Source organism: Ambystoma mexicanum, chromosome 2q (assembly GCF_040938575.1).
Source record: "Ambystoma mexicanum isolate Mex_15411 chromosome 2q, UKY_AmexF1_1, whole genome shotgun sequence".
NCBI lineage: Eukaryota > Metazoa > Chordata > Amphibia > Caudata > Ambystomatidae > Ambystoma > Ambystoma mexicanum.
The window spans coordinates 793,835,345-793,863,075 of record NC_090924.1 but is presented as its reverse complement, the minus strand read 5'-3'; positions in this window follow the sequence as shown (position 1 = coordinate 793,863,075).

The following is a 27,731-nucleotide window of genomic DNA, read 5'->3' as shown; positions in this document are numbered from 1 at the left end:
TAGAATGCTGATTCTAAGTGCAAAACTATGACATTTAAACAATTGCAACCTATGTGACACTCAAAAGTAGGTCACTCAGTCAATTTAAACATTTAGATTTTAGTGTCTTTAAATCCAGTGCAACTTAAACTGCTGACTCCATAGCTCAGCTAGTTTTGTTATAAGCATTGTTCTGGGCTCTTCATTTCCCAGATTTTGTAGGCACACAAAACTCCATTCTACCAAATGTCTGCTGGTGTTCAGTGAATATTTTGCACATATTGCAATGTTTGAAAATAGGCATTTTGACTTGCCTTCAGGGAAACAGAGTGGTTTTAAAACGCCGGCTTTTGGATAGTGGTGAGTACTGGTACTGCACCCATTTTTGGGATTTAAGAAATGAATTCCCCACAATTCTAGGTTGCATTTGGCAATCAGCATTGCCATTCCCAATGGTTTCAGACTACTGTGCGGGTAGTCCAATGGTGGTTTTAGGCAGTGTCCTTCTGTGCCCATAACATCGGCAAAAATGAGTGGCAGCCTATTCTTCATGCATTTCCCTGTGCATTTTCTGGGAAGCTCTGGCCATCATGATGTTTTCCATGTCAGTACTGCACAGTTTTGAGGTAGGGCTAGGATGCATGGGTAAATACATCCCACAACATCCTGAATCTATGGCACACAATCCCAGATAGACTTTTTTGCAGTGTCGGGACAAGCAATATAGAAGATCCCAAGTTGTGAAATCCTCCCGGGGGCACATCTCAGACCATAATCCAGTATCCCTACAAATCGGCCTCGCCCTTAGGCTACCCCCAACAAACAGATGGAGACTAAATATCATCCTCATGAGCAACCCTACAGACAAAGAGGTGCTAAGGTCCACTATAGCACAGTTTCTGGAAGCCAATAAAAGGTCAGTGTAATCGATCGGAAGCCTTTTGGCTGCAGGGAAACCTTACATCAGGTGGAGGTTAATACAAAAAGTTGCCAAGAGGAAAAACGGGCACCAGAAGCCACAGTTGGAGCTAAAAACAACAATTAGGACACTCACATGCACATATGAAAAGAAAACAAATAAGAATAATTGTATTGCGCTCAGACAACCTAAGTTTAAACTGAACAGCTTCTTTATCACAAAAGCACAATATGCACTTTTTAGATTGATAAGTACACAATATGAACAAGGAGAACAAGCAAGCAGGTCATTATCAGCCCAACTGAAACACAGAGAAGTGCAGAGAGGGATCCCAATGATTAAGAATGAAAGGAATAGTTCAGCAGTTACAAACCCCATGATAGAGCAATGGAATTCTGTCCCTTCTATGAACCACTCTATACATCAGAGTGCCCCCAGGACCAAGAAGAGGAAGAAGCCTTCATGGCTCAACTGCCCCTGTTAAAAGTTAGGGAAGGAAGATCAACAAGCTTTAGGAGGGCCGGTGCTAGAGGAAGAAGTCAGAAAGTCAACTGAAGGAATGAACTCTGGGAAATCTCTGGGGGAATAAGGGGTTCCGATAGAATTCTATCAAAACATAGGGCCCCAATACAAAGACATGAATGTGTAAGAAAGAAGAAGTGGGACACTTCATACAAGCAGTATTTAACAGAGCGCTTATAACTGGTCAGGCATACTGTGCTCACTATTGCCTGATTTCCTTAATCAACATGGATATCAAAATACTAGCCAAGATCCGGGCATCATGCTTGAAGAAAGTAATCTCAAAATTGGTCCATGGAATGCAAGTAGGGTTCATACCAGGAAGAGCAGCAAGAGACAACATGAGATTATTGTTGTAAGTGCTATGGGAAGAAAAGGAGAACAAAGGCCAGATTGTAGCGCTGTCCCTTGATGCCGAGAACATGTTTGATAGAGTTGAGTGGGACTACTTTTTCTGCAAATTAAAAGGTTCAACGTAGGGACAGAATTCATCAGGAAGGTTAAATTACTATACCAATAACACAGAGAACAGTGGTGGATTCCTATCAAAGCAGTTCTTTATTACAAGAGGCACAAGACAAGGCTGCTATTTTCACCACTGCTCTTTATCATGGCACTAGAACCATTGCCCATGGCCCTTAGGCTAAATGCTATAATTTGAGGGATCCAAGTACCAACAGGGGAGCTTAAAGATTTACTCTATGCTGATGGCATATGGGTAATGCTGGGAGACCCCAGTGCATCCATTAAACAATTAATTAATGTAGTCCGAACATGCATGTTCTTCTATGGATAGAAAAGAAATTGGGGCATGTGTAAAGCCATGGCAATGAATAAGAACACACACAAAACTGTATGAGTGGTGAGCAAGTCAAGTGAACATTTTGTCCCAAATGTCTATGAATGTACTTGAATCAGGGGCTTTTGAATATGAAGAGAGATAATATAGACAGAATCTGGTCTAAAATGTAACAAGTGTTAAATACGTGAGAAGCACTTAATAGCTCCATCGTGGGCCATACACAGCTTTTCAAAATGGTAATAACGTTGAAACTAAATTACATATTCAACATGTTACCTTTGAGGGTGCCACCAATCCCTATACAAAAGAAAGTTTACCTAAGGAATAAAAGACTTTACAAGGGGCAGCATGCATCCGCAACTCAAAATAGACAAACATTACAAACCCAGTTCAGGTGGAGGGGGCGCAGACTCCCAAACATGGAGCTATATTTCCTAGTGAAACACTTTTCACAAGTGGCAACAGTGATGAATAAAGGGAATGGGCCTCATTACGATAGTGGCCGTAAGACAACAACGGCGATCGGTAGTGTTACCGGCGCCGTTGTTACCATGCCGTCACATTACAAGTTCTGGTCGCGGGTGCCGCTCTGCACGCCTGGTCAGACAAGACATGCCGAGCGGCACCCGTGAGCAGCACAGGATGGTAGTAACGGTACCGTTATGAACAGTACAGCTGCTACTATCCTCCCCATTCCCATTGAGCCCTATGGGGCCTGAAATGGGAATGGGGACTTACCGGCTCCGGGTCCCGTGCAAGGGGAATTACCGGGCCCACTGAGGTTGGCCCGGTAATTCCCCTTTCGCGGGACCCGGAGCCGTACCCGAGTTTGGGGATAGCCATGCAGGTATAAATGACATGGCTACCTCAAACCTTGTAATGAGGCCCAATGTGTCTCTTCTCCCCAAGGGGAGGGCAGGGAGGAGAGCCTGCTCTGCAATATCCTGCTTAGGGTTAAAGGGAAGTGGGACCTCACTGGGAGAGACTCCCCCTTTGAGGACAAGGACTCCCGTTCCTGTGAGGAACTCCCTAAACCATGTCACATGATGGCTGCATGGGACTATCTAATATCCAAAGCAGTGTCAAGTCCCGAGACTTGGCTGAAGAGAATGCTATTTTATGCCATCACTAGGAGGAAAACGAAAATATCTCTTTAAATAAAAATCTCCAATCAACTAAGATGAGGAGATTGAAGAAAGAGTGCAAGCCAAACAAAGCTGAGAGAAAGGAACGCATATGCAGGCAGGGGAGACCGCTTGGGACCGCAAGAGCTGGACAAGCTCGAGCTGGAGGAAGCCACAGAGCCCAAGAAGTGCTCTGAACACAGGAAACAAACACTGGACACCCAGTGTGTGCAGAAAGCCTGAAGCAGAGGTGAGTGGAGTCCAAAGTGGGTTGGCGGCATGACCATGAGGACGTTGTGGTGGGGAGGCTGCCCGTCTAACATGCCGACACCGTACCAAGCACGAATTGGCAAACATTTTGATCTCCCGTCGGGATACAGAGATACCAAAAAAGAGCGAGAAAAGGCAAGGAGAAGAAGTTGGCAGAAGAGAGCCAACAGCGAAACCAAGCAAACAAGAAGGTTGCACGCCAGTACAGGGCACAGTGACGTTCACCCGACAGACTAAAGGTAAAGGGGAGAACAGGAGAAGCGGGAGGCCGAGTGGGGCTCATTAAGCAAGTACAGTGGCTCATCAGTACAGTTGACAAAGTCATAAAACTAAATCTGATGAATTTAAACAGTGATAAAACAAGAAGGATGATAAATAATCCATAGATATAGAGCGTGGGTTATGTTACACTATCCTACAGGGGAAAACATACAGTTACTTAAGGAATGTTGAGAGGAACACAACAGAGAAATGCTCTAAAGTGAAGGGCAAAGAAGCCTCAGGAGTAAATAACATGCAAGACAGACTATGCCAAGAAAGGTTGAAGAATAATTGCATAGAAAGCAAACAGCACACAAGAAATTCTACTTTCCATGATTATCCATACTATGTGAGCCTGAACTAAAGGATTCGACATGGGCCAATGAAAGTGATCCTGAACATTGAGGGAAACACAGCTGAGAAAGAATAATATAAAGTGAAGGAGAGAGAAGCTTCAGGAGTAGATGATATGCAAGACAGATTACGCCAAGAAAGGATGAAGCTTAATTAAAAACAATGCCTAGGAAAATACACTTTGCACAGTTACCCAGATTATATTAGTACAACTCAAAGGATTCAGCAAAGACCAAAGAAAGTAATCATTAAAAAGAAAAGGAAAGCCAAAAGTTTGCAAAGAGAACTACAGGAACTGGTACAGAAAGTAACACGAGAATATTTGAAAATTGAATATTAACAAGAAACAAGATTCAATAAGAAAAGTGCAAGAAGCATTCTTCAGGAGAAGGGGATCATTCTCTTGACCTTCGCTTGTTATAATAGTGGTTAGAATATTGGTAGGGTCAGTTAGCATTAGTTTTCGACAGCAGACTTATTCCTTTGGACTTTTACTGACGACTGACGAGCACCTTAATTAGTAAAATAGGTAGGGAATACCAAACAGCAATAGGGAAAGTTAGGCCTTATTCTTATTCTTTATTAGTACCTGGTGAGGGAGAATCAGAATGGAAGAACCATTCTGATTGGCCCTTACCGGGGCATTACCCTGCCGGCAATCCATCGGATTCCATGCCTTTGTCCCCGGTGGGGGGGCGTGGCAGCCCCTCAGCCAATGAGGAGGCTCGAAGCGGGGCCATCCCCGCTCCGAGCCTCCACACGGCTGGAAGCCGCCTTCGTCCCCCGCCGGGGATTCAGGTATGTTTTTTTTGTTTGTCCTTGCCCCTCTCTGCCCTCCCACCCACACTTACCTTCTTCCTGCTTTGTCCCCGGTGGGGGACGATGGCAGCCTCCAGCCGTCTGGAGACTCGAAGTGGTGACATCCCCGCTCCGAGCCTCCACATGGCTGGAGGCATCCATCGTCCACTGCCGGGGACCCAGGTACGTATTCTTTTTTTCTTTTTTCCCTTCCGCCCTCCCAACACCACTTACCTTCTTTTCTGTCATCTTTCGTGAACGGACGCGCTGGGAACACTTCTGTTCCCATCGCGTCTGCTCCTGATGGCTGCCATGGAAAGGGAAAACAGACTCTGTTCTCCCTTGCCCGTTGGCCATTTTCTTGTTCGTTTTTTTTTTTGTTGTGTCCCGAAACGCTGCTGTGTTTCGGGACAAAAAAAATGCTTTTAGTGCCCCAGTCATGCAGATCTTGTGGACCAGGGTACTAATAGCTTTATGCAACTTTTTTGGTTTTGCTTGCACCTTTCTTTGCACCAGTATTTCCTGTCTTCACATATGTGACTTATGCTATTCCCAATGAATAAATGAAAACATGCAAGTCCGTCTGCATGTAGATTTTTTATTTTTGTGATAATTCTAGGCCCTTTTGGATGACATATGTTTTGGCATTACACTTTGCCTTTCTCAAATCCGGGCATTTCTGTGACAAAAGATATTGAAATAATTGAAATAAATAAAAACTGTGAAATCATGTCATAGAACTTAAAGATATTTGCATATTCATTTCCCTGTTCAAAAACGTATGAGAGAGTGAATACATGAAGTAAGAAACACAACAAATTTAACCTTATACCAATTTGTGCAGCTAGGTTTTTAATCTATCAATACATGAATATTTAAAGGCAGAGAATAACTACCACTGCCAGAATGCTTAGCGGTAGAAATGGTGGAAATCAAAACCATTTAGAATTAGGATATTCACGTGCTTTAATTAGACAGATTACTATTTCAGTACCAAAAAATGCTATTTGAAAAACATTCTTTACGCTTTAAATTATAAATCAAAATAGAGTGCAAACCAAGATTTTAGAATTTGGACTCAAATGACCAGAATGCCCGGCGTACCGTACATTGGAAATGCGAGCAAAATATGCGGTAGAGCACTGACAAATGTGGCCAACAACTAGGTCAAAAAATACTAAAGCATCTAATTACATCAGGCCTCTAAAAAAAACAAAAAACATTAGATATCTATTACGGAATTAAAACTTACAACATACTTAGATTTAAAACAGTTTTGGGTTCAAACACCCTATAGCAATATGCACATGACTAACTTAGCCCAAAACATGGTCGCCATCAGAAATCCAATAGAAATGAAGATAGTACTACTCTGTCTCACATGCAGTGTCATATCTAGTCCTTCTTCTATCATCCAAGAGGCAGTCTAACTCACTTGATGCTTGGAGCACAAATTGGACTTTTTTCAGGTAAGCCCTAGGGTCCTCTCACAAGCCCATCCTAAACTGGGACCAATCAATGCAAGTGCTGCTCATTTGGGAACATGCTGTTTTTAAATGAGCTTGGTCAACATGCTTTTTAGAACCTTAACATGATGCAACAAAGCTAATAGTTATCAAAGTGTAATGAACACTCCCATGCCATGCCTGATAGTCAAACCGCCTTTTTGAAATTATATTATTTTATTTTTCTCTACTCTGGAATTCGTAACATACTATAAGAAGGAAATTGCAAATTAACAAACTCGCACTGCACTGCATGAAACTAGGATACAAGCCTTAAACCAGGGTCATCCTAAATTTGTTTACTTTTTCTAGCAGATGGGATTTGACCCCAATTACTAACTGGACTGCAAAAAAGCAGAAATCGGGAAAGCAGTACTTTAGGGTAAGAAAGATCATTAATTGCAAACAAATGTTTCACGCATATGCATTTTTTAAATAAAACAACAAACAATGACAACAGTTAGGTTTTCTTTTCTGTGAAAGGGAATGAGTGGGAGGAAACTTTAGGAAAATACTTACCAGGACAAAGTAGGGTACAAGATGAAACTGACATTAGAATGATAAATGGGGCTGAAATTGCTAAAAAGTAATTGTATGTATATGTCAATTTTCATTTCACTTTTTCATCACCAAATAATCCCACAGGTTATTATAACAGTATGAAGGGGCATTTTAGATAACATTCTAATGCATGCTTTCTCTGTAGGTTTATGCTGCACAAATTGGTATAAGGTTAAATTTGTTGTGTTTCTTACTTCATGTATTCACTCTCTCACACGTTTTTCAACAGGGGAATGAATATGCAAATATCTTTAAGTTCTATGACATGATTTCAAATTTTTTACTTATTTCTATTATTTCAATATTTTTTCTCACAGAAATGCCCAGATTTGAGAAAGGCAAAGTGCAATGCCGAAACACGTGTCATCCAAAAGGGCCTAGAATTATCACAAAAATAAAAAATCTCCCCGAAGACGGACTTGAATGCTTTCCTTTATTCATTGGGAATAGCATAAGTCATATATATGAAGACAGGAAATACTGGCGCAAAGAAAGGTGCAAGCAAAACCAAAAAAGTTTTCTATTTTTACTAACGGAGTTGGGGAGCTCATGGTCTCCGTTTTTGCATACACCTGTGCGACAAACTGAAGGTTAACAAAACAGAATCTCCAATTAAAAGATTCCAATTTCCAAATAGATTTGGAGCAAAAGTATTGGTCGCGAGAGTACAAATGTAAGGGTATCACCAAAAAGCACCTCAAATTGGACCATAAAAGCTATACGCCCTTCGCGGCAGGGGCATTTATTGCTTACAAAATGCATGTTGGAAATTTCCACAGAGTGTCAGCGTCCTTATTCTGACTCCCCACACAACCTTCCTTTTGACACAGGAGCGCAGACTGTCAAGGGAGCTGTTGGAACAAAGCTAAGTGTGGAAACAAGGTCTAGCTGTATATAACAGCAATAAAACCACAAAAAAACATCCTATTTTCTCGCAACTACTGTATGCGTGTGGAAGCGTGACCACAGGCTGTTCAGGCTAGGCAGTCATTAGACACTAGAAGCCTCCTTATGAAACAATAAAAAAATACAAATTGCAAATTCCATGACATACTCGGGCAATTGGGTCACAGAGGGAATTCTACAAATTCAAGACTTAATAGAGGAAGGATGGGTGAAAAGCTAAGCCATAGGTGGCAATACATAAATTTATAGCACTGTCTACAAAGTATTTCGATAATGAGCAAATATCAATTAGGTAGTTCCACACTTTTCAGGCACATAGTCACCTGAGGGTCTATGAAGGAGCTGGTTGGTAGAATGTATGCCACATTGGCAGACTCAATATATACAGAACAAAGTAGAAGGGGAATACGAGACAGATGGCTGGAAATTTAAGGAGAACTACTAGAAGAAAGCTATGTGTGGAATACTGCCCAATTATGAGAATAGTGCAAAAGAAAATACTTACCAGGACAAAGTAGGGTACAAGATGAAACAGACATTAGAATGATAAATGGGGCTGAAATTGCTAAAAAGTAATTGTATGTTTATGTCAATTTTCTTTTCACTTTCTCATCACCAAATAATCCCACAGATTACTATAACAGTATGAAGGGGCATTTTGGATAACATTCTAACGCATGCTTTCTCTGTAGGTTTATGCTGCACAAATTGGTATAAGGTTAAATTTGTTGTGTTTCTTACTTCATGTATTCACTCTCTCACACGTTTTTCAACAGGGAAATTAATATGCAAATATCTTTAAGTTCTATGACATGATTTCAAATGTTTTACTCATTTCTATTATTTCTATATTTTTTCTCACAGAAATGCCTGTATTTGAGAAAGGCAAAGTGTAATGCCGAAACACGTGTCATCCAAAAGGGCCTAGAATTATCACAAAAATAAAAAATCTACATGCAGACGGACTTGAATGCTTTCATTTATTCATTGGGAATAGCATAAGTCATATATGTGACCAAAAAAGTTTTCTATTTTTACTAACAGAGTTGAGGAGCTCATGGTCTCTGTGTTTGCATACACCTGTGCGACAAACTGAAGGTTAACAAAACAGAATCTCCAATTAAAAACTTCCAATTTTCAAATAGATTTAGATCAAAAGTATTGGTCGCGAGAGTACAAATGTAAGGGTATCACCAAAAAGCACATCAAATTGAACCATAATAGCTATATGCCCCTCGCGGCGGGGTCATTTATTGCTTAAAAAAATGCATGGTGGAAATGTCCAAAGAGTGTCAGTGTCCTTATTCTGACTCCCCACACAACCTTCTTTTTGACACAGGAGCACAGACCGACAAGGGAGCTTTTGGAACAAAGCTAAGTGTGGAAACAAGGTCTAGCTGTATATAACAGCAATAAAACCACAAACAAAATCCTATTCTCGCAACTACTGTATGCGTGTGGAAGCGTGACCACAGGCTATTCAGGCTAGGCAGTCATTAGACACTAGAAGACTCGATAAAAAAATACAAATTGCAAAGTCCATGACATACTGGGGCAATTGGGTTGCAGAGGGAATTCTACAAATTCAAGACTTAATAGAGGAAGGATGGGTGAAAAGCTAAGCCTAGGTGGCAATACATAACATTATAGCACTGTCTACAAAGTATTTAGATAATAAGCAAATATCAATTAGGTAGTTCCACACTTTTCAGTCACATAATCACCTGAGGGTCTATGAAGGAGCTGGTTGGTAGAATGTATACCACATTGGCAGACTCAATATATACAGAACAAAGTAGAAGGGGAATACGAGACGAGACAGATGGCTGGAAATTTAAGGAGAACTACTGGAAGAAATATATATGTGTGGAATACTGGCCAAGAATAGTGCAAAAGAAGCAAGACTGAAATTAGCACATTTTAAACTATTACAAGGATAGTATTGGACATTAAAAAAATTGAAGGAGACCAGCCTAGCTAAAGATGCAAGCTGCTGGAGATGTCAGGTGCCAGATTGTAACATCTTACATATTTTATAATTGTTTCCAAGAGTAGAGACATATCGGTGAAAGGTCCTAGATGAAATTCCAACTGTCATTGAAAAGTATGTTCCAAGGGAGGCAAAAGTCTGTATATTGCATGATACGACAAGAAATTTTCACAATTGCAAGACAAGATGAAAGGTGTCAGAGGAGGACTCTGCTGGTGGCGAAACAAGGGATCCTAAGAATGTGGGGGAACCCAATGGTGCCCACAGCAAGTGATTGGGAGGTAGAAATGTCAAAGATGACATCCTACAGAAGAGTAATATACAGGATTCAAGATCGAGAAGCAGACTGTATTCTAATATGGGAAGCTTTTCTAAGCTTAAAAAGATGAGGAGGGACATAGCACAAAGAAGCAAACACCTCTGTCTACAACAGAAATGTCATAATCATAGATACAAAAAAAATAGGTCAGAAAAATACACCTAGGAAGTAAGAATGGGTAGACAAACACAGACTATCATACAAATGTGTACTTTACGTTTAAGGTTAATACATAAGAATACACATGGAATTTACGAGCCGGATAGGAATGGAGGCTAGTTTAATTGAATATGTGTTTCTCTAACTGCTATGTTTGCAATGCTTCCACATCATTGCATAAATGTTCATTGTTGATTAAATGTTCAATGATGTATAAAGATTGCTAAAGGTGTTCAATGTTTTAAAATTGTTTGTTCGGCTATACTAATAATTTCATCAGTAAAATCCATTTAACAGCAAAGCATCACCACACAGAAAATACAATATCTTACAAATAATATTTAATATAATAACCGGCAGGAATGATGTCACTTGGAACCACTCCATTAATTTGAAGAGGTACAAGGACCATTTTCAAAACATCTGAAGTTACATCATGCACATTCCCAACGTTTTCTGTATGACACACTCACAAGCATCACTTTACAATGAACCCCTCCGCTCCCACACCAGCAGTGCCAGATTCTTCAAAGATGCTTTTAAGTTAAGCTACCTCCTCCCCCATAGTGATGCAGTACAAGCTTGGGGCCCCCCCGCGATCCATACTGAGAACCCCCTCTCCAAACTCGGCAACAAATCACAGTTTAAGCCACACTCTGGTCCGGCCTAGATTACCATGCTTGCACAATACGCACAAACGTGCTGCTGTAGGGGTATGCTGCACACTGCACCAGGAGAAAGATATACATATGTGTTTTTTGTGTGGTTTAATGCATTATACAGCACACTTTCCGAGAAAAATTGGCTAAAAGGCTAGAGCATTTGCAATTGTTTTGTAGTGTAACAACAATCCAAAAATCCAATACATGCAAGTCACCAACAATGCACATGAACATTAATGCTTTAATTAATATAATGCTTTGCTATTAAAAATGCCATGTCACAGTGAAAATATGTCCAACTGGCTGCACAATGTAGACCAGTCTAGCCACGTAATAACATATTACAGTCAAGCATGCCGGGCAACATTTATTCATACCTAGGCTGGTTGCACCAAAGTGCCAGTCAAAGCAATAACACTTATTATGGTTATTTTATCACAGATTCCCAGAAAAATATACAATGTCGCAGTAAGAAACGGCTAGACTGGCAGCACCCAAATGCCAGTCTAGCCAGGTAATTACACTTAGCAGGACTACTTAATCAGAGATGCCCAGTTTTATAATGTCAAGCCAAAATAAATGACTGTACTGGCTGCACCAAAATGTCTCTCTAGCCACTAATACCACATATCATGCCTGCTTAGCCTGGACATTGATAACCATTAGAATTTATTGCACAATCCTGGGCCCCCCACCTCCCTACACATCCCCTCTCCCTCCCACCTCTTGCCCCTACCCTCAAAATCAGATTCTCGGCCCAGAATTACCTCCATGTCTCTTTTCCTTGTCCCTGTGTTTACGTATGAGGCTCCTTGCCTCATTGGTAAGTTCTGGGATGAGGAAGAGTGGGACTAAGAGCAATGAAGATTACAGGTAACTAAGACAGGCATTACCTCCATGTGCCTCTACCTCATCCCAGTACTTGTGCCTCATTGGTAAGTTCAGGGATGAGGAAGAGTGGGACTAAGAGCAATGAAGATTACGGGTAACTAAGACAAGGCATTACCTCCATGTGCCTCTACCTCATCCCAGTACTTGTGCCTCATTGGTAAGTTCTGGGATGAGGAAGAGTGGGACTAAGAGCAATGAAGATTACAGGTAACTAAGACAGGCATTACCTCCATGTGCCTCTACCTCATCCCAGTACTTGCGTATGAGGCAAAGGGCTTCATACACAAGTACTGGGATGAGGATGAAAAGGGCTATGAGTAATGAAGATTACCAATAAGTGAGCAAGGGATTAAACACAAGTAGTGGCACAACACCATGAAGCTGAATGGGCTTCAGCCCTCCTCCCAACCCCCCTCTAGTCTCATTAGAATGCATAAATAAGTTAGATGTCCCCACACAAATAAGTGTGTCCCTTCCCAACACCTGTGAAGTAAGCACCTCTCCCAACATTTGAAGGGATAGCTCCCCCAAATGTAGGTTTTATTGCGCCCTGAGCACAAGCATTCATCATACACACACACACACACACACAGCCACCCATAAATTTAAGTGTGTACCATTTCAACATACAGGCACACACATGCAGCCACCCATACATTTAAGTGGGCACCCTTTTACCATACAGGCAAACACTCCCAGGCAGCTATCGTTACATTTAGGTGTGCACTCTTTCACCATAAACTCACACAGGCAGCCACCTATAAATTTAAGTGTGCACCCGTTCACCATCGACTCACACCTGCAGCCACCTTTACATTTAATTGTGCACCCTTTCATCATTCCGGCACACCCAGGCAGCCACCCATACATTTAAGTGTGCACCCTTTCACCATACAAACACACCCAGGCAGCCACTCATAAATTTAAGTGTACATCCTTTCACCATACAGGCACACCCACACAGCCAACCATATATTTAAGTATGCACCCTTTCACCACACACTCACATATGCACACGTCATGGGGTTGAGGAGAGGCCTATTACTTCAAAAAGAAATGGTTTCTTTTTGAAGTCACTCCGACTTCATAAAGAAATAATTTCAGTTAAGGACCAAACCATAATGGAAATAATTTCTTCATGAAGGCAGAGTGACTTCAAAAAGAAACTATTTCTTTTTGAAGTAATAGAGCTCCCCTCACCCGATGACATGGAGGACTCCAGCCTACAGGCTCCATCCGTGTCATAGGGCGGGGGAGCCCTCAGACTTCAAAAAGAAATAGACTCTTTTTGTAGTCACTCTGCCTTCATAAAGAAATTATTTCTGTTACTGGTTACTGTGTAACAGAAGATATTTTCTTTATGAAGGCAGAGTGACTACAAAACGAAAAAAAGATTATTTTTCTTAAAGTTCAAGGGAGCCACCCTCCCAGGACCAGTGGTGGCTGCGGGCCCCCGTTATGCCAGTGCCCCCATCACTGCCCTCCCCTCTCATACCTGTTCACACTGGAAATGGTGCAAATGTACGGAAGAAGTATTCCTACAAGGCAACACCCGGTCGTCCACGAGGTCTTGTACCCCCAGACATCCATTTGTTAGTAAACTTGTAGCTGTGTTTCCCGTGGCCCCTTCTAGGACTTTGAGCAATATATGACCCATGTTAATCACTGCAACGACTGTGTTGAAATATGACAAAGCAGAACAATGGAGGACTGTCCAATCTTTGTTTTCTCACACCACAGGACTGAAAAAGGCCTTCAGTAGTGTTTTTATTTAATCCCTGCTTTTTTGGGGACAGTTGACATTGAACTGTGTGCCCTCAGTGTCTAAAAATGAAATCTCCAATATCGAATTTCGAATTGCTTTAAGTCTGTCATTAATTTGCTGACTTCCCATTGTGAGAGTTTACAACATCAAGATGCAATAACCAAACAATCTAATATGTCAAAATAATGAATATCGATAAAGCTGGTATTGAATTGTCTTACTTGCCACCAGCATCTCAAAAATAACTTTTGAGCAGCCCTGTCCTCTCCTCCCACACCCACGCCATCTGGCTCACTGCTCAATGCCGAGCTTGGATCAAACCCAAGAAACAGTGAAAATGCCACAGGCTAATACGTTTGTTTTATTTAGTCAAAGTTATGTGTAAAAACATAAATACCCACTTTCAGTCAACATATTTGCCCAACAGGCTGCCTTTTGCGAACAACGGCGTGTCAGTATGAGCGCAGGTACTAATTCATGAATGGTTACTGATAAGGTAGGGAGAGGGCCTGGGGGTGAGATCAGAGATGGGGGTTAGGGGGTGGGGTAACAGAAGTGGTGTAAGGTAGTTGCGAGAGGGCAGAGGAGGCTGAGTCATTAGACGCAAGGAAACGGGGCAGGTGGGAAACCAGGGGCAGATGTGTCCCACACATGACAAGAGAGACTTGGATCAAGGAAGTAGGGCTGGCACTGCTCTGGTGGTTTCAGCGATTTCCCCTGCATCAGAGAAGGGGCTGCAGAAGAGTGGGCAGAGAAAAGTGTTTCCCCATAGTGGCAAAGCTAGACCCGGGCAACCCAGCTTCTGCAAAAATGGCCTGTGGGGAAATCACATGGAGCACTAAAATATATGCAAAATATAGAAACCTTACAGTTCAGTCAATTCCTCATTCCTTTCCATTAACATTGTTAGCACCATGTTACTGAAGCAATTCTTCAGCACCAGATGTCTCGTGTAAAAACCTCTCTCTTTGTGTGAATGGGGGAAGAAGGGGCTCAGTGGGTTAAATCACCCAGCGTAGTTTTAAAGTAACAAAGTAAAATTAAAATCTTTATAAATTCTATGCGAGGGGGCAAATTGTGATCATGTTAATACAATAGTTTAATATTGATACAATGAAAAACTGCAACGTTCTGAAAATCCATGTGAATGCTTTAGAAATGTGTCGTTTGCTGTTGGAGAAAACATGTCTAAAAAGGAGGGATTTTACTCCGTTCCTTCCATGAAGGAAGGACAACAGACATGTTGGCTGGATTTCTTAAGCCGGGCATCAATGATCTCACACATCTCAAAGTACAGAGCAAAGTACTCTATGGGAATATTAGCATTTAGAATAATGGCCACATTTCTTTTGAGATTGTCAGAGGGAAACTGTGAGAACTGAATGTGCCAATGACTTGCATTGGGGTGAGTGCTATTTCCGCAGGAGAAAGGAGGGAGAACCAAAAATTGTGAGTCTATGCTCCTACTGTAAATAAGGATGATTGGCATGTATGGGCAGTTCCACCTCCAACTGTATACAGTACAATACGACATAGCACCCTCTACTATAGTATAGAGTACAACACCTACCCATTTGGGTGCCTAATTATCCTACTTCCTAGTGTGCTTTCCCACAGGTGTAGAGGTAGACGTTATACTGCATGAGGTACATCCTGAGACTGATGAGCAATTGCTGGATTTCTGGAACTAAATACCTAGTAAAAAAATATCCCTCACCTTGGCACTTATCTCTTAACAAATAAGTTTAGGTACTACAGGGACAGCAGGGGAAGTTGTCGACTTCAAAACTCAGTGTTTGGGGCGTGGCCAGCGGTGACCAAGATGGCCCGAAGATAATCAATCCCCATTCTGCCTCATAGAAGCCAAGGCTGGAATTTGTATGGGGGTAGGAGAGGCTGCAGGCCTTGATGAATGATTTGACCAAAGTGGAGACTCGCTGGAGATGCCAGGCCAGCAATCCGGAGCCTCAGGTCTGTGGCAGCAAAGCAAGCCGATGGTGTGGCTCCATAGAAGAGGACATCGGAACCCATCGCCAGAACAAGGCAGCGGATTCTCTCATGGGCTGAGCGGGTTCCGGGCTCAGGTTGTGGCTGTTTGCCCCTGGCAGAGGAAAGAGAGGACTGGTGGAGCAGGGGAGAGACCCGCTTACAATTGGGTACTCCCGGATTTTTTGATATGGGGGGAGGGTGACACTATCAAAAGGGAGACTGGTATATCAAAGAGGAGAAAGATAGGTCACCTACCCCTTCTTTTAGTCCCTAAATTGAAACAGATCAGAACAGACACAATCTGAGTAATCCACAAATTGTTACGACCACCACTCTATTATTGAAAAATAACATCTTAATTTATTTAACTGCAATTTTGCAATATTAAAAACCTTAAACAAAGGATCTATACATATACACCTAGTAACAGAAGTTACTTACCCTGTGCACACGCACTTACACTCTATTGGTGTCAGTGCACCATCGTATAGGCAAAAAGTGCCACAGGGAAAAACAAGAAAAATCCAACCACAGTTTATGAAAATTGAAAAAATGGAATTCAGTCTAAAATACTGTTCATCTGAAATGTTAGTGAATTGATTTAGGGTAGAGTTCGCCTCCGCAGCGTAATATACACCTTTGCAAGTAAATTCGACCGTTCTAAACTATAAAGACTGCTGTGTTTTACTTTGATGTTTTAAGTCTAACCTCTCTATATCACTGTACTGTGTTCATTAAGTGTGGGCCTGATATTACCGATTTTACAACAGGGACACCTTATGATGTTAAAAGTAGGTTCACAAGACACGGAAATACAATCTGGTAACAGTTTTCACAATTCAAGTCGACATATGTTTCGGCCAACAGTACTCCTACAGTTCACCCTCACAGTGCTGTTGGTCTGGTTGGTTAAGGCCGTCTTGAGGACAAAAGAATAATTTTGTGTGTAGTTTATACTTCCCAAATTCACAGTTGGTTGCAAAAGACTCTGTATTATACTTTGATTTCTTCGGGACATTTTTAGAAAAAGTTGGGCGCCATCGGGCTGCTCACTCGAGGTTTCTATAAGCTGAAATCGTCATTTTTCATGCCTTAAAGTCTGCAGATCTGGATCAATAGTGTGGAAATTATGTTGTTATGACGCTCTCTTCGTGTATGGAGTCCGACTCCATACACAAAGATTCGTGAGGACCTGCATAAACCATTCGGAGATGGTGGACGCCACCGCAAACTAATGTGAACGATTAGACAAGAAACTAGCACGTCTGTCTATACAGAGAGCGGCATAACAACATTATAAGATGGTGGTCAAATGGTCCCCATTTCACACTTTCACGAAGTTGATTGAGCTGGAGAGAGGAAATTCTGATGATCCGAGGGGACAAGTGACTATGGGGGTATTGGTTGGAATCACAGCGGGCCTACACATGGAGATGAGGTGCCTAACGTATACCGTGAGGAGCTCAAATTCCCCTAGGAAGCAGATGATTATAATACAGAAGCTATAGGGTCTGCAGATAGACAAAGGGCCTCATTACATGGACGGTGGTGGACCAAGGTAAAATACTGGCACCGCCTTAGAGGAAAGGGGAATTACCGCCCTATTCCAAGGTTGGTGGGGCGGTAATTCCCCCTTCCCCCATTGCCCTTCCCCATTCCCATTTTTGCCCCATAGGGCATAATGGGAATGGGGAAGGTGCTAATTACGGCACCGCAAATTGCGGTACCGTAATTAGCTCCCTGGTCCCTTTGCGGGTTGGTTTTTAACGGCTGCAAAAAACAGGCGTTAAAGACTCCAACCCGCAAAGGGACCTCGTAGTAAGGCGGTAAGGGTTAACGGTCACCGGTACCATTAAGGGTGACAGTTAACCCTTACCGCCGTCCGTGTAATGAGGCCCATAGCCTTTTTGAAAGAGATGCACCTATAGAGGGCTAACACAGCAAGGTTACGCACAAACCTCATCCTGCAGCAGATTTCCTCCTTGTGTCGGCTAAAGAAAGGAGGGGCGTGAAGCCTGGTAGCCGAGAGGAAATCATTCCAATGGAAAAGGACCAAGACTGATATAGAGGGGTGCTACCAGATTATCTTGGTGCAGCTGGGAAGGGTGCAGGTGACCTTAGCCTCAATCTATGGTCCAAACTTAGGGCAGAACAAGGAAACATCTAAATGTCCATATTGAGATGCTGCCCGGTACTCTGGGTACCGTCTCAGGCAGCTGGCAGACTCAAATCTGGTTGATGCCTAGAGGCACACCCGCCTAGCCACTAGAGACTTTACATTCTTCTCATACGCACACTGCATATATTCCAGGATAGACTATTTCTGGGTTGGCATTAACACACAGGATAACGGACGTCAAGCTAGAAGGCATTGGGCCTCATTACGACCCTGGAGGTAATTATACCGCTTTTTGCGGCATTGCTACCCCATTCCGGGTACCGGGTCTGGATTCCCTGAATGGGGAAATACCGGGCCATTCCAACTTTGGAGGGCCCGGTATTTCCCCATTCAAGGAACCCGGACCCGGTACATTCCCATTCCCATTTCAGCCCCCATAGGGCTCAATGGGCCTGGTTTTACCAGGCGTCCTTAGCGGGTCCCGCGAGCAGACCTCGTAATGAGGCGGTAGGGGGTTAACATGGCTGGCAGCTCTACCGGCCCCGTTAACCCCCTACCGCCAGGATCGTAAAGACGCCCATAGATTTCTCAGATCATGCCCTAATACAATAAACTCTAAACCTCCTACCTCAAGACCGCAGGCCTAGGCATTGGAAATTTAACCAATCTCTGCTGAGGGAGCCAATAGTTTGTAGGAGGATAGAGACCGCTATTGGGGACTACTTCCAAAACAACACAAGTGCGCAGGTACTAGAAACGACAATATGTAATGCATTTGATGCATATATGCAGGGAAATCTAATCTCAAAATCAGCCGTGATCAACAACATAAGAAGGGAGCAATCTCTACTACTTCATTGTGAGGCGAAGGAAAGGGACTATATCGAAACAGGTTCCTGCGTAGCATTTAGGGACTTACGGGCCATAAAGAGACATGTCAACACCCTGGAGGCGTCTCAGGCAGAGTTCACCTTACTCGGAGTGAAGAAAAGATATTTTGAAGAAGGCAATAAGGTGGGGAAACTCTAACAAAGGAAGAGGGTTGGAAAATAATGAGGATAAAAGGGGAGATTGGCAGATTAGTGCCCTCTGGGGAAGACATATTGGGGGTGTTCGATGGTTATTAAAGGATCTTTTACACTACTGAGCACCCCGAGCCCTCAAAAATAAAACACTTACTCAATTCTTTTCCCTGCCCACAGCTCATGGAGGAACAACAGGGCCTACTTAACGGTGGGATAACAAAGTAGGAGATCCTTAAGACTATCTCTTCTATAAATGCAGTGAAGGCAGCTGGGATGGACGGGTTCATCGCCCCCTTTTTTAAACAGTATGCCACCAGTTTGTTGAGGCTGCTTCATACTCTGTTTAATATGATGTTCACTCCGGGAGTGTCATCGAGTAGAAGGTAGAAGTGAACATTTAAGTAATCCCGAAATAAGGCAAGGATCCCACGATGTGCACTTTGTACCGCCCTATTGTGGTTCTAAATGTAGACATTAAGATCTACGCCAAAATAATATCAAGTACACTGGATAAGGTTTTGCATGTTCTGCTGATTGGGGGAGGCCAAGCAGGCTTTCTCAGAGGAAAACAGAGATCAGATATTGTCAGAAAAATTGGAGGTCTTACAATTATAGCCCACAGGACCCACACCCCTGCGATGCTCCTGGGGTTAGACGCTGAGAAGGCATTCAACCATGTTCGATGGCCATTTGTTAGAAAGGTAGATTCAGCTTATTTTTTATTTATTTAGTATAGGAGGAACAATGCTCTTTTGATCACAAAATAATGTAAAATAGACAAGAAATCGATTTAACAGGAAGCAGTGAGCTTCTTACAATGGAGTGAGTTTGAGGGATATTCTAACCAGGTTGTGGAGGGGCGCAAATGGAATAGTCACCGGGGACAATACATAAGAGGACATACATAGATTATGGACAACGGATTTTGGAAATTCTTAAGTGCAGGTAGGCGATACAGCCAGCTGTGCTTGGGATGTGACAAAATGTCAGAGGCAGGTTAGAGGCGAGAGAAAAATGTTAACTAGCTGGCAGATGAGAGGTAGGTTAAGAGGGTAACTCGGAGGCCAGGAGGAAGGCTTTGAGTTTGGTTTTGAATAAATCCATGTGGACTGTTTCTCAGATGTCCGAAGGAAGAGAATTCCATCCAAGTGCAGCAAGAAGAGAGAAAGAGCAGAAGCGAGAGGAAGCACAGGGTAGGCAAGGAGCCACAAGGGTAGTCGAGAAGGCTGAGCAGACATTAGGAGAAGACTTGTAGAGTTGGATAGAGGAGGACAGATACAGTGGTGCCTTACCACGGATTGTTTTGTGAGCCAGGAAAAGACATTTAAATCTGGCCCTGTTTTGCATTGAAGCCATCCAGCCTGGTGATGGTATGAGGAAGTAGGTGTGAAGTGCGGGAGTTCAAAGAGAGTCCTGGTAGTGAAATTAAGGATCTTGTTGAGAGGACAGAAAGCATAGTTGGGGGACACCAAATGGGATGCTAGCACAGCAGTCCAGTTTAGAGAAGACATTAGTGGTTAAGAGAAACTTGGCGCTGTTGAAAGAAAGGTGGTGCCAGATTTTCCTAATATTTAGGAGGTTGAGGTAAGCTGCTATTCCAGTTTTGGAGATGAAAGTAGAGAAGGTGTGAGAAGGGTCATAGGTGACACTGTGGTTTCTAGATGAAGAAGAGTAGGGGAGAGTGACAGGGACGAACTGGTTAGGCAGAGGAATGGATGAGTGAGAGCTTTAGGCAGGGAAGAAGAGCACCTCTGTTTTGGTAGAGTTTAACATCAGAGAGTGCAAAGCCATCACATATTTAATGGCAGAGAGACGGTTGGAAATGTTGATAGACAGATCAGAGGAGAGTTCAGGAAGAAGATTTGGGTGTTGTCCATGAAGAGTTGGTACGAGAACCCAAAAGAGGAGATTAGTGCACCAAGAGCAAAGGTGTACAGTGTAAAGAGGAACAGGCCCAAGACAGAGCCTTGCGGAACACCAACAGTTAGAGGAGAGCATTGAGCAGTGTTGTTGCTCCAGGAGACAGACAATGTGTAAGGCGCAAGGCACGATTCAATCCAAGCAAGACCTTGATCATGAATTCCAAGAAGAAATAGAGTATTAAAGAGATCAGAGTGCTTGACAGTGTCGGCAGCAGACAGGTCAAGGAGAATCACGATAGAGGATAGGTTGGGGTGCTTAGCAGAGGTGATGAAGTTGGACACATTCATGAGAGCGGTTTCTGTGGAGTGTAAACCTGCTTGAAGGGGGTCTCAGATGTCTAGGAAATTGTTAAGACGGTTGAACACAACCTTTTTGAGCACTTTAGAGTAGTGCAGAAGGAGAGACACAGGGCAAAGGTTGGCTGGTAGGTTCGGATCAGCCCTTTACATATTTAGGAGAGGGATGACCGTGACTCGTTTGAAACCAGAGGGAAAGCAAGCCAAGTCAAAGGACAGGTTGAAGAGTTTGTGAGGTGAGAGGTCACAAAAGAGCAATAGTGTAACGCTCACCTGATTCCCGTAGAGGTGCCGGTCTTGACTGGGCGTATACCGTATCTTCAAAGGTGATGTGTAACACACGGCTGGCTCTTTGGGCTGGACCTCTGTGCACTGTATGTCTGACTCGAAGGGTAAGATGTCTTAGGTAAGTGAATGCCGTGCTCTCCATCTGCCTCGGGGCAGGGTGCTGTAACCAGTTTCTTCACTGGATAAGGGGAGCAGGCCTCTTGACTTCAGAGGACTGCTGTCCGTCGTTTACTGCACGAACGGTAAGTTTCGAGTAATTCTAATGTCTTTAAAGTCTTTAGTAATGATGTTTCTTGTTTTGCAGGGTTCCGGCGATGGCGGATGACGGGCTGAAGTGAGTTGAAGATGGAGCCCGTGTGATGAATAGAAGCGCCTGGAAGCACGTAAGTAAGCGCTTGTTGCCTGCTTCACGATGCGCTCTAACTGTCTTTTTATTTTGCAGGTACAAGTTCGGAGCGGCTGCAGGGTGCCGGAATACCCACTGGGTTAGATGTGGAAAGGAGTAATGGCACGTGAGTATTAAAGTTCCCCAATGTCTTTAAACGCACCTTGTTTTGTCTTTCAGATGCGGGATGCAGCGCCGAAGGCCTCCGGAGCGTGCGAAGAGTTGGTAAGCTTTTGTCTTTCAGATGCCGGAATGCAGTGTGAAGACCTCCGGAGCGCACGAAGAGTAAGTAAGCCTTTGTCTTTCAGATGCCGGAATGCAGCGCAAGGCGTTGGTGACAGCCGATGGACCAGGTAAGTGAAGAGCTGTCACTGAAGACCGTAATGCTAACCTGTTCTTTCTTGTCTTTATAGGTGTTGCTGAAGACTGGATTCAGGATGGTAAGCCTTTTTCCTTAGGCCCAGGATCAGATGCAGAAGACACGATGAGCGTTCTGCTGCAGAGGATGCAGAATAACGCAAAGCAAGATTCATCCATCGGGTGTGGTTTAAATAGCCTCCTGTAGTGCTTAGGTGTCTCCTTCCACAGCCACGCCTAGGTAAGAAAAGAGTTCCTGCTTTTCAGAAGAGTTCCAGTGTTCTGAATCTAGGGAGTGGCTCCTGCCCCACCCAACAGGAAAAGTAGTTCCAAACAGAAGAGGATCAGAGGCTCAACTGGCAGGCAAGTAAGCAGCATGGTCTGCTGCAGGTAAGTGCACCCAAGCATTATGAGCCCGGCGCTTCCAGCGCTGGGACTGGGCATATTTATGAGCCTGGTGCCACTGGCGCCAGGACTGGGTCCAAAAGGTCCCAATTGGGACTGGTTGGCACTCGGAACCTGGGTTATGGTTCTGCTTCCAAGGGAGTTGGGAAAACCCTGACCTTTTGGAAGCAGAGATCATGACAGTACCCCCCCTCAAGGCCCCTCCCAAACCGGGCTTCTCCGGGGGTTTTGGCTTGTCAGGAAATGTTCGGTGAAATCTTTTGATTAGGCGAGGAGCGTGGACATATTCAGCAGGTTCCCAGGATCTCTCTTGGGGGCCGTAGCCTTTCCAGTCAATTAGGTAAAATAGTTTAGATTTGGAGATCTTGGAGTCCAGAATGCTTTTGACTTCAAACTCGAGTTCTCCATCAACTAGGATAGGTTTTGGAGATTTAGTTAGTCGGGTTTGAGGTTGCATGGGTTTTAATAGAGAGAAGTGGAAGACCGGATGTATCTTCATGTGCGGGGGCAAGTCCAACTTGACCGCTACTGGGTTTACTATGGTAGTGATGGAATAGGGACGAAGGTATCTTGGGTTGAATGTGCGTGGCCCTTTTAGAGGTAGATATTTGGTGGATAACCAGACTTGATCCCCTACTTGATATTGAGGGGCTTCCTTCCGATGTTGATCTGCTCCTTTCTTGTATTGTTCTTTAGCCCTTTGAAGGTGAGAAACAGCTTCCTTAAAGGCTTGGGTGATTGTAGAATGCAGGTAGTCTACTGCTGGTGTTTCAAGATCTTGGAGGGGATCCAACTCCGAGGTTCGAGGGTGACTGCCGTACAAAAGAAAAAACAGGGTTTTCCCAGTTCCCGAATAGACAGAGTTATTGTAGGCATATTCGGCTATCCAAAGGATGTCTTTCCAAGTTTTTTCAGTTTGTTGCAGCATGCAGCGTAAATACTGTTCCAGAGTTTGATTGGTCCTCTCGGTTTGTCCGTCGGTCTGAGGGTGGTGACTGGTCGATAGTCTCACATCAATTTGAGCCGACCGACAGCAACTTCGCCAAAAATGAGAAATAAATTGACTACCTCGATCCGAAATTAGAACCGAAGGAAAACCGTGCAGTCGGACGATGTTTTCGAGAAATTCTCGGGCCAGAGTTGCTGCTGTTGGCAAGCCTTTGAGCGGAATGAAATGCGCCATCTTGGAGAATAAGTCCACGATTACTAGAATCGTATTGTATCCGGAGCATGGAGGTAGATCGGTGATGAAGTCCATAGAAAGCGTATGCCAAGGGCGAGGTGGGATGTCTATAGGGCGTAAGAGGCCTGCTGGTCTTTCCTTTTGACTCTTGTTTTGGGCGCATACTCCACAGGACATTATAAAGTCTCTGATATCTTTTTTCCAAGACGGCCACCAGAAGTAGCGCTTGATCTTTTCTGAGGTCTTGGCCATACCGGGATGTCCTTCCATTAAAGAATCGTGATAACAAGAGATTACTTTTTTCTGTAAATCTGTGCTGGGTAGGTATAATCGTTCTTGGAAATACAATAAGTTGTCCTTTACTGCAAAGTCCTTTCCCTGCAGATGCCAATTCTGTATGTCTGCTGGAGTTACAAGTTGCCTGGCTTTATCCTTAACTTCCTCTATGGATTCTGTGGCGATTACACCCAGAATTCTTTGTTCGGGAATGATTGGTACAGGTTTAGGGTTGATCAAGTGTTCTTCCACTCCCATCCGAGAAAGGGCATCAGCTTTACCGTTCTTTGTACCAGGTCGATAGGTAATTATGAAGTCAAACTCGGCAAAGAATAATGCCCAACGGAGTTGTCTAGAGGATTGGGCTTTTGCGGTTTTCAAATATTGCAGGTTTTGGTGATCCGTAATCACAGTAACGGTGTGTCGGGCCCCCAGCAGATAATGCCGCCAAGCCTTAAAGGCAGACTTGATAGCCAGAAGTTCCTTGTCAGTAATCGTGTAATTGATTTCAGGAGGCGAGAATTTGCGGGACCAAAATGCCACGGGATGCAACTGATTGGTTACCGGGTCCTTTTGTGATAGAACTGCCCCCATGGCAAGGCTTGAAGCATCAGTTTCCACGATGTAGGGGAGTTCGGGGCGAGGGTGTTTTAAGATTGGTGCAGAGATAAATTTAGTCTTCAAATCCTGGAAAGCTTGTTCCGCCTCGGTAGACCATTCAAAACTTTTGTTTCTCTTTAACAAGGCAGTGATGGGCTGGACTATTCGAGAGAATTCGGGGATAAACCTGCGGTAAAAGTTAGCGAAGCCTAACATGCTTTGCACACCTTTTACGGAGGATGGTGATGGCCATTTGAGAACTGCATCGACCTTCTTTGAATCCATACGCACTCCGCCAGGTGATAATATGAATCCCAAGAATTCAACTTCAGTCACGTTGAAAACACATTTTTCCAACTTAGCGAAAAGTTTGTGTTGACGCAATCTTTCGAGGACCATTTTCACGTGTTTCCGATGTTCAGATTCCGATGAAGAATAAACGAGGATGCCGTCAATGTAAACAACAACACACACATCTATGAGCTCTCTGAGGACATCGTTCGTAAAATATTGAAAGGCGGCCGGGGCATTGCAAAGTCCGAAGGGCATGACCTGATATTCAAATAGCCCATACTTGGTGCGGAAGGCCGTCTTCCATTCATCGCCCTCTTTTACTCGTACCAAGTGGTAAGCTCCTCTAAGATCCAGCTTTGTATATATGCATGCTTTTCTGACTTGGTCCAGGAGTTCAGGGATCAAAGGTAACGGATATCTATTCTTAACGGTGAGCTGGTTCAGGGAGCGATAATCTATACAAGTTCTAAGGTCTCCTTCCTTTTTTGGAACGAAGAACAAAGCTGAAGAAGCAGGGGACTTGGAAGGACGAATAAACCCATTTGCCAGGTATTGATCCAGGTATTGTCGAAGGTGAAGGTTCTCAGGCTCGGTGAGGGCATACATTCTACTACAAGGAGGAGTAGATCCAGGTATCAGGTCTATCTGGCAGTCATAAGACCTATGAGGAGGTAGAGAGTTAGCCTGATCCTTCCGGAAAACATCTTGGTATTCTAGGTATTCGGGAGGTAACTGGGGAGTCTCTGAAGAAATTGCTGCCAGTGCAACACCAGGTGGAGGGTGACAAGTAGAGACACATTCTGGAAACTGGACCGTTCTTGCTCGCCAATCGATCAGAGGATTGTGTTTCTCTAACCAAGGTATTCCTAGAATAATCTGAAACTGAGGGGCCTTGATCACATCGAACACGATCTTCTCATGGTGTCCATCTTGACTTACTAGCGTCACCTCTTGAGTGGTATGCGTTACTGGCCCGGAGGCTATCTCCGTACCATCCACCGTAGTAATGACGTCCTTTACAGCCTTGGGACAAAGAGTTAGATTCATCCTCAAAACCATTTCCTGATCCACATAATTGCCGATGGCACCGCTGTCGACGTAAGCTTCAATTGCATGTAATCGATCCGGATTATCAGGGCTAATGAGGACCATAGGTATCACGAAATGCGAGGTCACGGAACTGGTTTTCACGCTCGGCAAGAGGACCTCTATTCTTGTCGGGCGAGGTCGTTTCCCTGCTCAGAGTTTGTAACTTTGGTAACTGCAGCTCCTACTGCCTTCTTGGCAGGTTTCACCGGACAGTCTCGAAGAAAGTGCCCTGAGTTTCCGCAATAGAGGCATAATTGCAACTGTTTTCTCCTTTCCCGCTCCTTTTGTGTTAGAGGACCTTTCAGACCCCCTATTTGCATGGGTTCCCCGGAGTCTACTCCTTTGGAAGGAGTTGGCGGTTTGGAAAATACTCGAGCATCAAACTTGGAACGATCGGCCTTCCTGTTCTGCAGTCTGTGATCTATTTGAACGACTAAGTCTATATAGTCCGAACAATCTTGTGGGGGATTCACTACTTGGGCTAACACATCTTTGAGCTCTCCACGTAGACCTCTATAAAACAGCGTAATCCTTTTGTCCTCAGGCCATTGAGTTTCCACTATCAGTCTGTTGAAAGACGCAATATAAGCCAAAAGGTCTTGATTACCTTGTCGCAACGAAAGAAGCTCATTGTCCAAGGCCTGCCCCTGTGAATGTCTTGCGAACAGTTTTTCCATACTGAGCTGAAAAGCTTGAAAATCATGGAGGACCGGATCATCTTGATTTACTAGAGGGATTGACCAGTCTGCCGCATTGCCACTAAGGTACGAAAGCACGAAAGCTACTTTAGCTTGATCAGTTGGAAAGGCTGCTGGCCGGCATAAGAAATGCAACCGGCACTGATTGATAAATACTGCAAACCTCTTTGGGTCACCAGAAAATCGTTCGGGCGGAGCCAGAGGTACATTCCCAGGTAGGTTGATCAGCACTGGATTCATAGAGGATGTAGAAGGAAGATTTCCCCCAGATGCGGGTAACGGGGTCTGTCCGGCTTGTGACTGTAGCAATTGTCTAGCGAGATCATCTGTTCGCTCCTTGGAAATAATCAGTTCCCTTCTTAGAGCATTTGTTTCCTGAGGGGCTGCATGCACTTCTGCCCTTAGTTCCCCAAGTAACTGGGGTAGCTGGTCGGTATCCGAGGTTTCCATAGCGCCTGGACGGGAGTTTTGTGGTAGGCTTTGCGTTCTGTAACGCTCACCTGATTCCCGTAGAGGCGCCGGTCTTGACTGGGCGTATACCGTATCTTCAAAGGTGATGTGTAACACACGGCTGGCTCTTTGGGCTGGACCTCTGTGCACTGTATGTCTGACTCGAAGGGTAAGATGTCTTAGGTAAGTGAACGCCGTGCTCTCCATCTGCCTCTGGGCAGGGTGCTGTAACCAGTTTCTTCACTGGATAAGGGGAGCAGGCCTCTTGACTTCAGAGGACTGCTGTCCGTCGTTTACTGCACGAACGGTAAGTTTCGAGTAATTCTAATGTCTTTAAAGTCTTTAGTAATGATGTTTCTTGTTTTGCAGGGTTCCGGCGATGGCGGATGACGGGCTGAAGTGAGTTGAAGATGGAGCCCGTGTGATGAATAGAAGCGCCTGGAAGCACGTAAGTAAGCGCTTGTTGCCTGCTTCACGATGCGCTCTAACTGTCTTTTTATTTTGCAGGTACAAGTTCGGAGCGGCTGCAGGGTGCCGGAATACCCACTGGGTTAGATGTGGAAAGGA